At 41.8% G+C, this 16,373-nt stretch overlaps 1 protein-coding gene across 1 annotated transcript in view; it reads left to right on the top strand.

Moving 5' to 3' along the window:
• Positions 1–16,373, top strand: part of bbs9 (Bardet-Biedl syndrome 9) — a 196,700-nt gene that overhangs the window by 72,050 nt on the left and 108,277 nt on the right. The window lies entirely within an intron of this gene.

Here is a 16,373-nt window from a genome sequence, read left to right as displayed (position 1 = left end):
TGTGTGTGTGTGTGTGTGTGTGTACGTGTAAGAACAGGAAACTTTTTCATCTGCCGACCACCGTGGCTGGATTCCAAAATACACCCGATGTTTGAACCGTTTGACCAGCCGAATATGATTGATGACATTCAGAATAAAGTGAGACCCATGAATGATTGTTTGTTATGTGTCAAAGTGGCTGGTTGAGAAGACAAACCAGCCATGGACGAAATTTATCCAGTTTGTTTGGTGGGTTGGAGGTCGTTTCCAGCTCCGCTCTGTGAGTATTCCTGTCTTCTGTCCCTGTCGGAGGTGTGTTTCTCCTCCACCTTCCCTCCCTCCTCCCCCCCCGTCACTCCTTAAAAAGCCATCAGTCATTGCGGCCCCTGTGTTTTACACTCTCCCCTTTAACTGGTGTTTGATTAATCTGTGGCAGCCAGAGGTTAGCCTGGTGCTAGTGCTAACTAACTCGCTAACCTCTCAAACTCAAGGGGAAACCCAGGACTGTCAATCAAAGAAATAAAAACTAAAAAGCCCTAAAAGGAGTTTGTGGAAATGGATGAAGAGAGGCCAATGGGGGCAGAGAAAAGGGAGGGAGGCTTTTCAGTTTCCATAAATATTTTCCCCGGCGCTGTTTCCTCTAGAGGTGAAACGTCCGTCGTTTGTTAGTATTAGCATTAGCGCAGGGCTAGCGAGCGCTGCCATCTGGGAGGTGGCGGAGGGGCTTGGGAGCCGGGCCGGGCCGAGCCAAGCTGAGCCTCCCTGTAATTATGAGTTCAAACGCTGGAAGAGGGCGGCTCGCTGACTGACGGGGTGACTGACAGGCTGTCCAGGGGCCTCGCAGGGCCCCTAATGGAGGCTTCTGGTAGACAGCAGCTTGATTTATCTGGCCCCAAATGGAGCTCTAAACATGGCTAAACACAGATCCCACTGTGGAACGTAGGACCACCGCCATTAACAGCCGGGCCTCTCATTCCCTCTGTGTGTGTGTATTTAAGTGTGTATTAGGAAGTGCAAGTTTCAAGCATGTATATATATGTATATGTACGTTTCATTTGGTCATTTCTGTATTTCTGTATTTCCACATCCATTACTGTATGTGTATTAATATGTATATGCACATGTTTCAGTAGATTTTGTGTGCACATTTTTGATTGCATGTGTCTGTGTGCAGGTTGGCATGTAGACTGTGGGCATCAGTGACTGTGCACTGTGTGTGCATGTGCACCAGAAGTATCTTGAACCCAGTATGAAACAGACCTGCGGACCGGAAGACAGTCAGAACAGGTCTTAAATAGTGTATAATCCCATGAAAATAAGAATCATGGTGTTTTTGTTACCTTAGAATGAGCCCTTTATACCACTATGTTTCTACAGTAGCCCAGAATGGACAAACCAAGTTTAGCGGCCACCGTAGGTTCTCCGTCAGTTGGCTGCAATCTGCGACCTCACTGCTAGATGCCATTAAATCCTACACACTGGTCCTTTAAGACAACATCGAATACCGATGTATTTGAGATGTTTAGCATATTTTGTTAAATGGAGTGAGGTATTAAAATAAAGAATAGTTTTGCTGCCAAAACTCTGGTATTGTATCAACACCGGTATCAAAACGAGCCCTTAAGTACACATATGAAAGCTCTCAAATGTGTGCATGTGTGTGTCCATGAGCAGCCTGCTTCTATCTGTGCGTATACTCTTGTCTCTGTCAAGTTCTTGGTGTGTTTGCACATTAACAAGTGTGTTTGTTCGTGAAGAGCAAGAGTATGTGTGTGTGTGTGTTGGGCCGGTGTGAATGGCAGGCTCTTAGCTGCCCTGTGTGTTTGTGTATCAGATTAAAGGACCGACGGGAGCCGAGAAACTTCCTCTCTCTTTCTCTCAATCATTTTCTGACTTCCCCCCAGGAGATATTTCACCCCAGGAATACACACATTTACACCCATCAGTGCTTTCTCTCTCTCTCTCCCTCTCTCCCTCTCACACACTCACACACACACACACACACACATTGAGACCCCTCCTGAGGCTGAATGGAGCTCAGAGGGGTGACGGTGGTCTGGTTTGTTTTCCCTCAGACAGTCTGTTTATGTGACTGTCTGTCTTATCGATGAATGGCTGTCTTTCATTCAGCTGACTGACACTCAATGTTCTCTGTGTGTGTGTGTGTGTGTGTGTGTGTGTGTGTGTGTTTGATGGGTTTCTGTCTCATGGGTGAAGGATTTTGTCTTTTTATCTCCTGATGAGGAGCCACGGCAACCTTTCCTGCACACACACACATATGCAGAGGCACACAGCCTCCTGAGGCTGGTGCCAGGTGTTTGCCCGAAGGCAGGCAAGTGAGAGAGTATTTTCGCTTTTCCCCTCAGTTATTATTTTATTATGTTCCTCCTTCCTTTTGCAAAGTCAACAGCATCAAGCACACAGACTGTTAATTTAAGATGAATGTACGAGGTGTGACGTCACCCGTAGGTTTGCATTGCAGCTGGTTTGAACCCCAGAGTTGCAGTTTATGGACGGTCCCGTCTTTTCCGTTTGGAGCCGGGACCTTCCAAATAAGGAGTGCAGCTGTTGCCTTTCATGCTCTGGAAACACGCCCCGCTACCTCGGACCCAAGCTAACGCTAGCTTACTGGGAACACCGAGCGCTGCACACTTGGGCTAACGTTAGCTACTTTAGCTAAATTGTGATAACAGGGCAGGTATCAAAATTAGCATTAAACTTCCAACTCTGACTCAGCAGCAGGTGATCCTACTGTCAATCGCAGCTGTCAATCAACGCCCAAACGCCAGACATCAAAGCTACTATAAGTCTCCAAATCTTATTAACGGAGCAATAATTTCCAAAATGACCACCAGCAGACTTGGTAGAGGGTCTGAACTTAGTGATTGAGACAAATAATGACTTGTTGAAGTATTTCTAGAGAGAAGTTGGTTGCCTTGCCACATTAGCTTCAGCCTCAAGCTGCGGTAGTTTTGCCTAAAAGACAAACTAGGTTGGTTGTCAGTGTTTTCCAAAATGAACCATAATAACCCTACAAAAGCTTTAGGCAACTTAAACTACTTTTTTGAGGTCAGAGAAATGATCACAGTCATGATTAAAGGAAACCAACGTTAACTGTTAATGTGAAGCCAACAACCATCTCCTGTATTAAAGTCAAATTCTTTGTATGACAAACCATCCATCCATCTCCTTCCATAAGAGGTTTACGATGCTATAAAAACGTCACATTACTTCCCTCCTGCGTGTCAGAGAGAACAGTAATACTTCACACAACCATAAAACGTCAGTTATCAGGAAGCTTAAACACAGGTTATTTTAAAGGAATATAATTATTAGAATAAACGACTGATGCTGTAGTTTTTCTGCTCATTCGTTAAACCAGAAGAACATTTTGCAAACATAACAGGATTTCATGTATTTGTCTTATAAAACATTCTAGTTTAATTTCACTGTTGATCTCTTTCTCTGCATCCCAACTTTGTTAAGTCACGAACAAACAAACCAGCTGATCTCTTCGGCTTTATTTCATTATATTGGATTTAAATCGGTCTTCCATTCAATTCCAGGTAGCATTAAGTCATTAAAAACTCTGTTTGTTTGTTGTAAAAACCACTGTAATATCAGTAGGATCAGATAAATGCTCTGTGACAAAGTTTTGGTTCTCTGTCCAAACCAAATCAGCCCCGCCCTGACCAGACGGGTTTCGGGTCGGGTCTGGCTCTAATTTCTCTTAAATCCCTCAGGCTTGATCAGGTTGAGTTTCATTTTATTTATCTTCCCCAGATTTTAATCAGGTTGGGGCTCATTAAATGCCGCAATGGTTGCTGGTAGGAATAACACACAATCCACATCGGTTCCAGGAGGGTCAGGACGGATTTTTTTTTTTTTTGAACCTGACATAAACTTTAGTTTAAAAGTTAAAGAAAAAAATAAAAAATGAGAGGGAGGAAGAGAAGAGCGATGATGAAGCATCTGTACTGTTCTTTATCAGGCAGACATAGATGACCAGAGGATTTCCTCATAGATGTGGTAGAGCCAGAGCAGACTTTATTATTAACATATGGATGTGGTCAGAGGGTGGAAGGGGGTTGGGGGGGGTAAGCGACTGTCAAGGAGCGGAACAGAGAGTGAAATGCAGAGAAAGAAGGGAAAAAGATAGACAGATGAAAAGTGCAACAAAGACAAGACGGGGCATAAAAACACAAAGAATGAGAAATCGGGATATACTGAATATAAATACATATGGACAGATGAGATGGAGCGAGCGGGCTGAAAAGCATAAAAAATAAACCGAAATGTAAAAGGAGACACAGATGGAAATGAGACTGAGAGATGGAGAGACAAATGAAAAAAAAACAAAGAATAAAGTACAAAGAGAAAAGCTGAAAGGAACATAAAGTTAAATATAGATACACAATTTATCACCAGTATTTGAGAGAAACAAGCAAAAGGAGGTTTATGATGCAATAAAAAAAAAAAAAAAAAAGTAGTGATGCAACAAGGGATGGAAGAGATTTGAAGTACAGAGATGAAGAGATGGAAATACAAACATCCATATCGAGACACACAAAACAAACGTGACAGAGATAGAAGTAATATGCAGAGAAAGATCAGAATCACGGTGGCGGACGGAAAGAAAGAGAAAGAAAACGACCTCCTTCCTCCTTCTTCTTCTCCTTCCTGTCTTCTGATCCCACAGCTGAGAGAATCAAAGAACAAATCTGACTTTTATTGTCTGTTTTATTTCCTATTGATCTGCTTTCATCTGTCTGCTGTCTGTCCTGCAAATGACAGAGAGATCCCATCACACCAGAGAAGACAGACAGAACTAGAGAGAAGGAAAAGAAAGAAAGGCTGGAGGGTAGAAACGAGAACGTAATAAGATTGGATGACATATTAATTTAAAGACGGATCAGAGGTGGAAAGCAAGCAAAGTTTATTCATAGAGCACCTTTCACCAATTACAAAGTGCTTCACAGTCAAAGAAATAAAATAAAATAAAATCAGAATAAAGAAAAGCAAAGACACCAGATAAAATAGCACATACTACCCAAATGCCTGTTTGAACAAATGGGTTTTTAGTTGTTTTTTAAAGGATCTTAAGCTTGTTGGAAGAGTTTTCCAAAGCTCAGGGGCTGCTGACTGGAAGGCGTGATCCGCCCGGGTCTTAAAATGTGTATGAGGTCCACTTAGAAAGCCCTGGGTGGAGGATCTAAGAGCTGGACTAGTGGTGTAGGGGTGCAGAAGGTCACTAATGTACTGTGGAGCCATGTAGGGCTCTATATAAGTGAGCACCAAATTTTCAAAATGAATTCTAAAATTTACTGGAAGCTAGTGCAAAGAGAATAAAATAGGAGTCGTATGTGACCATCTGTTGGATTGTGTTAAAAGCCGAGCAGCAGCAGCAGCAGCAGCAGCAGCGTTTTGGACAGTTTGTAAGTGTTGTATGGAAGATTTATTGAGACAAAGAAGAGAAAAAGAGAGTTACTGTAGTCCAAATGTGATGAGATAAAAGCATCTCCATTTCATTTCTTGATACTACAGACTGCAGTTTGGCTGTTTCTCAGGTGAAAGAAACATGATTTAGTTAGTGTCTTAACATGCGCTTCAAAACTCACGAATTGGTTGAAAATTACACCGAGGACGTCTGAGAAATAAGGATGAGAAAATTTACACAAATATAAAGCAAGAAGGTAATTAGAGCTACAGTACACAAATGGAAACGACAGATTATCGAGTGAAATAAATGGAGAACAAGAGGAAACAATCAGATGAAACAGCAGAAGGGCAAACAAGTGATGAAATATGGAAGATGAATAAAGAGGAAGTGCATTTAGAATGAATGAAACTGAGTAATATTGAGTGAAATGGAAGTGTCTTCAGGTAAACTTGTTGCCATGACGTTTTTCTTTGTTTTTCTTTAATAAAAATGCCTTTAACATTCTGATGAGTCATCGGTAGAAATTCCCTCCGTTAATCCTTTCATCTGCTAAAATATTCAAAGTGTTTGCTGAGGTTTGGACCAGTGTGAATAAATTAACAGAAAAAAGTTTCCCACCATACTTACCACATCATTTCTCATTGTGTCCTGTTGCAGGAGGCACCAAGCAGAGATTTAATAAGTCATCCATGTTGGAAAGCTGTCACGCTGGGAGGAGATTAGAGAAGCAGAGATTAGAGACTTTCCCTGCAGCTTTAATTAAACTGATAGTTCAGCGCCGACAATGCAGACCTGATTTTTACACTCCTTTTGATAGTGGACAGTGACCTGGGAAATCTGTTGGGCGCGACTAGATCACGGTCATGAAACACCTGTATCCCGGTTCATTCCGCTCGGTGTCAAAGGTCAATATCGGACCGCATGTCGTGGTTTCAGAACTCCCAAGCGTCGTTTTTTTTCTGGCACAGACGGTTGTACAGTAACATACAAAACCGCAGCAGGGTTACTGTTTATATTCTGCTTTGGTGGTGGGAAGCTTTTGTTTGGCCGTAGAGTAAATGAAACCAACTTTTCAGCTCTGACGACAATGTGTGGAGTTTCATGCTGTTGGTCACGATGACCACAGACTGTAAACTTGTATGCTCTCAATGATGTTATGAGTCAAAAGACCACAGCCGAGCGACGATTGAGAGTGTCCACTCATAGTTCTCTGGTGTGCTGCGTTGGGTCTGGTGACGGCAGAGGTAATAAACATCAAAATGTCGGTAAAGTTAAAGATAATAAAAAGATACAGTAAAATAAAAGTAGGGATTGAGAGGCTTCAGTTTGCAGATCTGCGTCGTTTCGTCCGGTTGATTCGGTTCATTTTCCCTCTCGGTACGATTTGTTTGGGCAGATCTAAACACAGTAATCGCACTCCGGTGTGGAGCAAAACAACAGCGCCGAGACCCTTTGAGGATGCGGTCTCGGTCTCAAACGAACTCCGGAGCGGCTCGTTTGTAGTGGGATATGTGATTCGACCTTGATCCCAACCGACTACAAGGCTGCGAGTTTGAGCTAAACAGCTCCCACAGCCAGGTGCACTTTGCATGCTGGGATGCATATTTTGGGTGAATAAAATCATCAGTTGCTGGCAGCTAACCGGAGAGTGAACCAGAGTCTCACTGGGTCCAACTTGGACTCGTGCAACAAAGTATGTTGCATTTTTCATACTTGGCAGATAAGACCTTCTTCTTCTTCTGTGTTTATGTTAACACTCCCACTCCTTACACATCTATGACCACTGAGCTCTCTCCTGTTTTGTAGTGATGTATTTTCTCTCTCTGTGAAAAGAAACCGAAACAAGTTTTTACCAAATCATCCAAGGATCCGGATCAGAGCGAACGAACTTCAAGACAAATAAATAAATAAAAAAGAAAGGTGAGTTTAGCGTTCTAGTTAAAAGTAGGTTATTGTGACTGGAATTAAAGGATTAAAAGTGATAAAAAATGAGCTAAAAAGGCAGAAGGTAACATGAATAAAGGTAAAATGGAAGACAAAGATAAAGGAAAATTGGATCAGCTGGAGTTGTGTTAATGTTATCAGACTGATTGTGTTTAATATCTGATCGCAAGTCAGCTCAGACCACTTACTTTTTTGTTCAAACCAGCAGGACTCCGTCTGCAGGCCTGTGGAGGATACACTCTTAATAATAAGATTACACACACACACACACACACACTGAGCCCACATGATGTTGGAAATCAGACCTCATGCATCTGATTTTTGATAAATAAATTTCTGTCTGTTAAGGAAACGGCATCGCAAAACAATGATCCCTGTGTACACGCATGTGTACGTGCGTGTCATTCCATTATTTAATTAGCTGTAAATATAGCTATGTATGGAGCGCGGAGTCATGTGGTCTGAATGTATGGAAAACCACGCACACAATGGGGGGAAAAGTTGGCAACTGCTGACGAACTGTAATAAACTGGAACAATATATACAGATCTGCATTCGGGGCTGTAGCTAATGGATTTTGGGCACAAGCTGGAAGATGTTTACGCGTTGTGTTTATGTCTCCGGTCTGACCGGCAGATGATATAGAGCTGTACTCGCATGAGGCATTTCCAAATCTAATCTGATGCATCGAATATTTTTGGAGGGGGATCATTTGACATGAAACAGCTTTTAAAAAAAAAAAAAAAAGATTTAGTTGTTGGAATCATTGATGTTTAAGGGGGGGCGTCTCTAGTGAGATCAACAGATGTGTTTGTGCATTGAATTCTGTATGTTATTTATACATATATGTATAGATGTGTGTGTGTGTGTGTGTGTGTGTGTGTGTGTGTGTGACCCTACATGACTGATCACCTCCAGAAGTTCACTCTCTCCAAAGTCAACATGTCTGTCTCTGCATGTGTGTGTGTGTGTGTTGCTTCTGCCTCAAAAACAATGGCCGATTTATAAGATTACACATATTTACTCTGTAATCAGGGTGTGTGTGTGTGTGTGTGTGTGTGTGTGTGTGTGTGTGTGTGTGTGTGTGAGAGTGAGAGAGTGTGCGCGGCCTCACGACGCCAAGCCGAGGATATTTATCTTGTTGCAATGAATTCCCAGAGTTCTCCTAATTTTTTTCCTCTCTCTCTCTCTCTCTCTCTCTCTCTCTCTCTCTCTCTCTCTCTCTCTCTCTCTCTCTCTCTCTCTCTCTCTCTCTCTCTCTCTCTCTCTCTCTCTCTCTACCTCCTTCACTCGCTTCTCCTTCTCTTCCTCTCCTCTGTCCTTCAAAGGGGACCATTGAGAGAAAAGCAAACAGGCATGGCGGGGGCAACTCATACACACATTCCTACACACACACACACACACACACAGGTACATACATACACGGCTGCCAAGGGTGTGTTTGTGAGCTTATTTAGTGTGTTTTTTGGAGTTTGTGTGTGTGTATGTCGTGATTATGAAAGTGTGTGTTGTGTGTTCATGTATGTGTATGTTTAGGTAAGTATGTGGAGGTTTACAACGCCACCAGTGTGTTTGATCGGATTAGTAAGTGAAAGCGGACTGAGTGTCACGCCGTTATCAGTGTGTTAGCATCAGGATAGCGTTAGCATCGATCCCATTTACTTTGCATTAGCATTGTTAGCTTTTAATTAACTTTCAGCTTTTACAGTTGCAGGTTTATGTGATTTTTTTGACTCGGCTTGCCAAAGCCCCTTAGCTCCAAATTAGTGTCGTTTTCACTGGGACCACAACCAAAACCATCACCTCAGACCTGGCTCTGAGTGTGTGTGAGTATGTGTGTGTGTGTGTGTGTGCGTGTGTGTGTGTGTGTGTGTTTGGTTTCTCAGGTCTCTCCGGTCTGGACTGCATCAACCGTGAGGTTTAATGTTGGACTGTAGGGACGCTGTGTGTACACAGGTTGTGTGTGTGTGTGTGTGTGTGTGTGTAGGTGTGCACGGGAACATGTATGTGTTTATGTGTGAACCATTCTGGGAAAATCCGAAGAGTTTCTTCTTTCGCTCTGTCAGAAGAAAACAGTTTTCTTTCTTTTCAGCAGCTTTTCTTCATTCAGGATATAAAGTGTTGGGAAGTCATGGAGTTTTTGCAGCATCAATGCATTATGGGACATCTAAGTATGATAAGTATTAATGTCAGAACAGTAAAGTAAGCAGTTTATTTTCTTTATCATCTTTATAGAGGATGAAAAGAAAGATGTAAAGATTTAGTGGAGGGGAAGAGAAAGTGAGAAACAGGTGGAAAAGAGAAGGGAAACTGCTTTCACAGCTGCAGAGATGTGTGTCTCTGTGTGTGGTGCTAATTTGTAGTCAGGCTCTCTTCTGTTTTGTCTGCCAAGATTAGACTGCCTTGTTTTGATCTCTGACCGCAAACAGACAATGCACGATTTACACACTCACACACACACACACACACACACACACACACACCCACACACACTGTCAGAAAGCAACGACCAGACTTTCTCACCGTCCGATCCGCTCATATTTTATCTGCTGAAGCAATGACAGTAATGAAAAATGAATTCGGCTACGTGTTCAGACAGAGCAGGGCGACGTGTTCATGGCATTTTCGCTGTGTGGTATTCTAACCAGCTTTGGAAAATTACATTTAATTTTACATTATTTTTAGTCCTGTAACTGACACTTTCTTCCAAAGAGATCATTAGTGAATTTAAAGGAACCCAAACAACCCTGAAGGATATCCTGTTGCATCTCTGCTGGAGGCACAAGTCTTGAGTTCTCAACCTCCACAGTCAAGGTTACGTAATATATATGTTTGCAGCTTTCTCCACATAAAATTGAATTGAAATTTCTCAGTGTGACTCAGGGTCTGCTCGTTTAACGACGCCCCCGCTGCACAGAGGAGACTCGGAGGAATGCTATGACTGCAACAAAATGTGATAAGTCACATGATGATGTTGTTGAAAAGAGCCAATTTGGTTTCACTTTGGTTGCAGCACAACAATTAGTGGAAACACAGCAGATTCCGCTTCGTTTGAAGTGTATCAGCTTCTATCGCTGTACTGTGAGTTTATGTAGAAGTCGATGATGTTCCTGCAGTGCAGCATCAGTCATGGTTGTCATATTGTTGGTATTAGCGGCAGCCGTAGATGGCATTAAAACACTTTCATGCTATCATGTTTCTCATGCCATCCCACATTGTTTGGTCTCAGTTGAGTGCAGAGTCAGAGAACTTTATTACAGACACCACCGATGTGTGACAGACTTTCTCTCGGGTTGGTAAATGGATTATTTTAATAGGCATCGCTGGCTTTTTAAACTGTATAGCACATTAAAAACATTTGATCAACCGACAAGAGGAACCGTAGCTGCTTCTAATCATGTTTTATTGTTTTTAACGTCTTAAGGCCTCAGCTGATTTTATGGGGAGGTTGTCGGCCCTTTAGTTACTTATTATTATATTAATTTCTCCCACCGTAGTCACCTCGCGCAGCAGCTAAAAAAGTTCCTGTCCCGATCAGGGGAAACATCTTTTGAAGCTTTTGTTGTGTGTCACATTTAATTTAAAGTAAAATTTAAATAATATCACAGCTTGAACAAATCTGTTTCCTGCAGGAGAATGCCTGCCGGACTCACAGCTGGACTCACATCTGGCTCTCTCTCTTTCGTGAGTGTGTATGTGTGTGTGTGTGTGTGTGTGATCGTGTGCACATGTACTTTTCATACACATGGCGCATATGTTCATCTTTACTTAATGTGCGCGTGCATCAAATATGTCCGTCTGTCTGCGTGTATTCATGCAAACAACCTGCGTGTCGTGAACTGTTACGCGTGTGCACGTGTGCAGCCTGGGAGGTTAGTGTGAACTGTTAATGACAGGGCCACGGTGTGTGTGTGTGTGTGTGTGTGTGTGTGTGTGTATGTGTGTGTGTGTGTGTGTGTGTGTGTGTAATGAGTAGAGAGAAAGGTTCTGTGTGATTATAGGCCTCCTCTTAGGACCAGAGAGACTAAATATGGCTTCAGACTAAACACTGTCCCCACACACACACACACACACATATGCTTACACACACATGCTCACACACCACACCACAGACCACATACTCACTGGCAACATAAAGCACATATAAAGAGAAAAAGTCTGAAAATAACCTGAAGATATATTTATGATCAGACAAGACAGGAGTTATCTTCACCCTGTACGTTTTCTGTGTGTGTGTGTGGAAATAAATCTGACTTACAAATCATCACGTCCTGAGGTTCTGTTCTGAGTTTTGTCATCTGGTTTCTTCATGTTTTCTTTGTAATTCCAGCACGTGTAATTACAAGTGGATATGAAGTGTTGGACTCAAGAATGTTGTTTCCATTTGAAGGGAAACAAAGGTTCATGCTCATTAGTTTAAAATGTATATTTTATGGATAAAATGTGTGTTTTCCCCACAGTACACTTTTATTTTAATGTCTAGATATCAGACATCCTGCACACTGTCGCTCACTGAATTTAAACATCACTCGGGGAGAGTCGACCAATCAGACAACGGAAGAAATATCTCTCTAGTTCACTAAAGTTGTTTCAGTTGTAAACATACAAACCAAACATCACAATATAACCTTGATTTTATTTTGAAAAAAAAACAAGTATGTTAATGTAGAGCTGCAACGATTAGTCAATTAATTGATTAGTTGATCAACAGAAAGATAAACAGCAACTAATTTGATGATCGATTAATCATTTAAGTAATTTTTTTTAGCAAAAATGTCACATATTTGATCGTTTCAGGTTCTCAAATATGAACTGGTTCTTGTGTTATGTTACAGTAAAGTGATTATCTAATCAATATCAGTTCATTATGTCACGTTGGGATCCGGGAAAATTATGACAAGCGTTTTTCACTGGGTTTTTTTCGACATTTTTCACAGCTTTTTATATTTTATAGACCGAAACAATGAATTGATCAATCGGAAAAAATAATTGGAGGATTAATCAACAATAAGATTAATTGTTACGACTCATCTTAATGTTACAGCATATGATGATATTTTAGACAATAACGTGCTTCCAACTCTGTGGCAGCAGTTTGGGGAAAACCCTCTCTACATGACTTATAATTACTGATGTGCTGATTTTCTAATAAAGTGAAGATCTTTAGGGTTTCGGGGTGTTTGTCAGACAGAAAAAAGCATCACTTACGATTAAGGAAAGTCACTATTTTCTGACATTATTAAAACTGATTAATGTGTTGATTGAAAAAGAAAATCAACAGATGAATCCATAATGAAAATAATGAGTTGACACCACCTTGAATATGTAATTATCAGGCTTTTAATTCTGATGTTGGTCATTCACAGACCTGACAGACATCTTGACTTGTAATTAGCTGATGAAGACTTGAGTCTTGATTTGGACTTCATTCATATGAGACTTCTTCTGTTGCTCTAAAAGACTCTCTGATCATCAGTGTCAGCAACAAATATCTCTCATGTCTTTGATATACTGTATGTTTTATTACATTTGATTAAATCAGCATCCAGTTTATTATAGTGCAGAATATGGACTCGAACAGTTGAGTCATTATATTAGGAAGAAAAAAAAAAAAGAAATGTCTGTGTGGCAGGCGTGTCCGTATATTTTCTTGCACCATTGAACTCTTTGACGTAGCAGCAGAGTTCATATATATTTTGGCTTTTGAGTCGTCCGCACTCGCAGCTGTTCTGGTGAAATAGGCCCTTGGGTTAAGTCACATCACATGCTATTAATACACTCTTGCTAACTGTGTGTGTCGTGTGTGTGTGTGTGTGTGCGCACGCAAAGTCTCTTTGGGAGGTTGTCTGAGTGTGTTTGTGTCAGGACGGATCAGTGTGTGTGTGTGTGTGTGTGTGTGGTGTGTGTGTGCTTCAGCCTGAATTGATTTAAGTGCCTTGCTTTGGGGGCGTGAGTGTGTGTGTGGTGTCAGTGTATCTGTTTGAACTCTGACCCCGAACACACTTTCAAACAGCTGTATCAGCCCTCTTTATGAGCTGTGTGTGTGTGTGTGGCTGAGTGTGTGTGTGTGTGTGTTTCAGAGACCTACATCTTCCTTCCTTTCACCTGGTCTGACCTCCACATGCAGGCAATGTGACGTTACATCCAGATGTTTCCAGCTGTGTTCCAGTGAAGGTTGATTACAGAGAAGTGTTTCAGTGAAATAAAACAAGAAGATTATTTCACAATTTATCAGTAAAACTCTCTGCTGACACTTAAAACCTTTATCTAAATGCAACAAGTTCATGCTCTTTGGGCTCTGAAGGCGCTCTAATTGAAGTGATGGGTCTCGTTCACAAGTAGGCTGATCAAATTAGTTGATTGAAAACCAGAGTTTGATGATATTTAGGAACTTTCAGCTGTGTATTCCAGATCGGAAAAGTCATGAAACTTGATAAAAACCTCTGGGAATCTTTCAGAAATGCAGCAGAATGGGATTTTCAACTGATTTCAGCATTTGTTGCATCAGACTGAAGTGTAAAAAAGCAGATGTAACACCACATGTAGGAAAGATTCATTTTTATGTCATAGACGTGCTTTGAATTAGTTATAGAAGGTCTCAGTGTGACACGAGAGCCCTGATGAGAGTGATACAGCACAGTCAGCTTCAAGTGATGTCTCGGAAGATCCGATCGAGCAATCAATCACTCGTTTCACCACCGCTCGTTTTCATCTCTGTCTTTCTCATAAAGGTAATCATAACCCTTCTCCTCTGGCCGAATCGCCAGGCGTTAAAGTGTGTTTTTGTCTATTTGACATGCGGTCACAGGTTCAGATGTGAGCCGGGAGAGCAAAGTGTTCTTCTTATGACACATTTGAGACTCCTTGTGCTGCCAGGTGTGAACTATGATCTGTCTCAAATGTATGTGTAGACACAATCTGGATATTTCTGAACACAAGATACTTGGGTCTGAAGCAGTCTAGCCTCCACCCAGAACCCCACACTCTCTCTCTCTCTCTCCCCCCCCTTCCAGATGGACTGACCAAACCCCCTCATTATTTCAGCTCTGGGGTGGGCCTGGATTCAACCAGCGAGTTTGTGAGGGGAGTGTGTGTGCGTGTGTGTGTGTGTCTGAGGTCACCTCTAGAACCTGTCGAGGTCAGCTCCCACAGCCCGAGGCTACCAGCGGCCTGGGACTCAGCCGGAGTGTTAATCCCAGGTTGGGTGTCACTGTGGTGGGTCATGCTCTGTAATTTAGTCCCCTGCTCTGTCTGGGGCCTCTGGGCCCTCAGGACCACCCAGCACACTGCAGCAACTACTGACCTCAGTCTGTGTGTGTGTGTGTGTGTGTGTGTGTGTGTGTGTGTGTGTGTGTGTGTGTGTTTGAGAGAGAGACACACAGAGAGGGTGTGTGGATTTAAGGTTTTGTAAAAGATTTTTTGTCTGAGCTTTTTAGGTGTGTGTGCATACGTGGATGTAAGCAGGAAAGTTTAAGACCATGTGTGTGTGATTATGCGAGAAGCGACAGAGTGTCTTTTTAACTTATATGTATGTGATTGGAGGATTTTTTTGTTTATGTATCGGGGGGGGGGATTTACATGCATGTGTGTAAAGCTTTAAACCAATCAGTTTTTTTTTTGTTTAACAGACTATTCGGCTATTTCTAAAATATTAACATTATGACAAATCCCCATCATTACCAGACCCCAAGGTTGAAGTCTGAAAATTATATATTTTTATCTGACCGTACTAAAAAGACCCAATTATTACGGTAATTGAAGCTCTTCAAATCCAGTTTTACCTCTTTATATTCCTCCTTAAGTAGATTTACAGTTGGAAAAACCACACTGTCTGACAGTGTAATATAACAGTATAATCATTTTATATACCGCAGAAGTGAGCTTTGATATCTTTGGTATCTTGAACTTTTGGACCTCCGCTAGAATTTAAAATAAGGTTCTTTGGGTTTGAACAAAGTTTGGCTGCACAAAGAGGTTAAAATCATATGAATCTTCAAATGTATTTTTATTTGTTTAGTGTGTGTGTGTGTGTGTGTGTGTTTGTGTGTGTGTGTTTGTGTGTGTGTGTGTTGTGTACCAGTGTGCAGAGGTTTCACCCAGGCGGTGTGTTTGTGTTTTCATCTGCCCATATTTCAGACTCTGACAACTTAAAAAAAAAAAAAGAGACATATTCATTATATATATCGAGGGAGGGGAGTCCGGAGAGTGATGGAGAGAGAGGGCGGGTCTCTCACACACACACACACGACCTATCAGTAGAGAATAAAGCTCTTTGTTCGTGACCGTGTGAACACGCGTGTCAAAGAAAAGCAGAATGCCTCCCTCTCTCAGCCTCGCCGTCCCAGAGAAAACAGAGAGAGTTGAGCCGGCTCTTTGACGGAGCGGGACAGCCTCATAAATCACGCCGCCGGTGTTTTAGCAGCCGTCCGTACCGCTGAACGACGGCCTGTTAAAGCATCTCTGACAGCCTTGATTGGGGAGGCGGCGGTCAAAAAAGGAGACTTTGACTTTATTTTTCTTAACCAAAAAAACCCCCAGACACCTTCTCACTTGTTGTATTTTTACATTTAAGGCTTTTAGCTCACACTCATCTGGATCACCTTTTGAACTGAGCGAAACGGTAGAAGCATCAATTTTGGGATCTCTAACATCCATCATTCCTGGTCAAGGAATATCATGGAATTTAATAGCTAAGCTGGGAATATCAGTGAATTTTGATTAGGTGTTATAGGTCCATACCTACGACACCTTCAACCTGCCTCGTTCTCCTTCAGTCAGTGATTTCCATCATCTCCCACAAAGCTCTGCATTACTTCAATGGTTTCCGCTAATGTTTTATCCTTTGTTGTAATGTCTAATATCTTTGGAGACATGAGTGTTATCAGGAAGGTTTGGACAGAATATGAACAGTCTTTCTTCAGTCATTTCTCTCTGGAACAAACTACCAAAGTTCAGTTTATTGCTGAAACAACAGCGTGATTAATCGTTTAGTTGTTTGGCAGAAAATAAA

This window comes from Thunnus thynnus, chromosome 10 (assembly GCF_963924715.1).
Source record: "Thunnus thynnus chromosome 10, fThuThy2.1, whole genome shotgun sequence".
In the NCBI taxonomy this organism is placed as follows: Eukaryota; Metazoa; Chordata; class Actinopteri; order Scombriformes; family Scombridae; genus Thunnus; species Thunnus thynnus.
The sequence above is the reverse complement of the archived record's forward strand: the minus strand, read 5'-3'. Positions and strand labels throughout refer to the sequence as shown.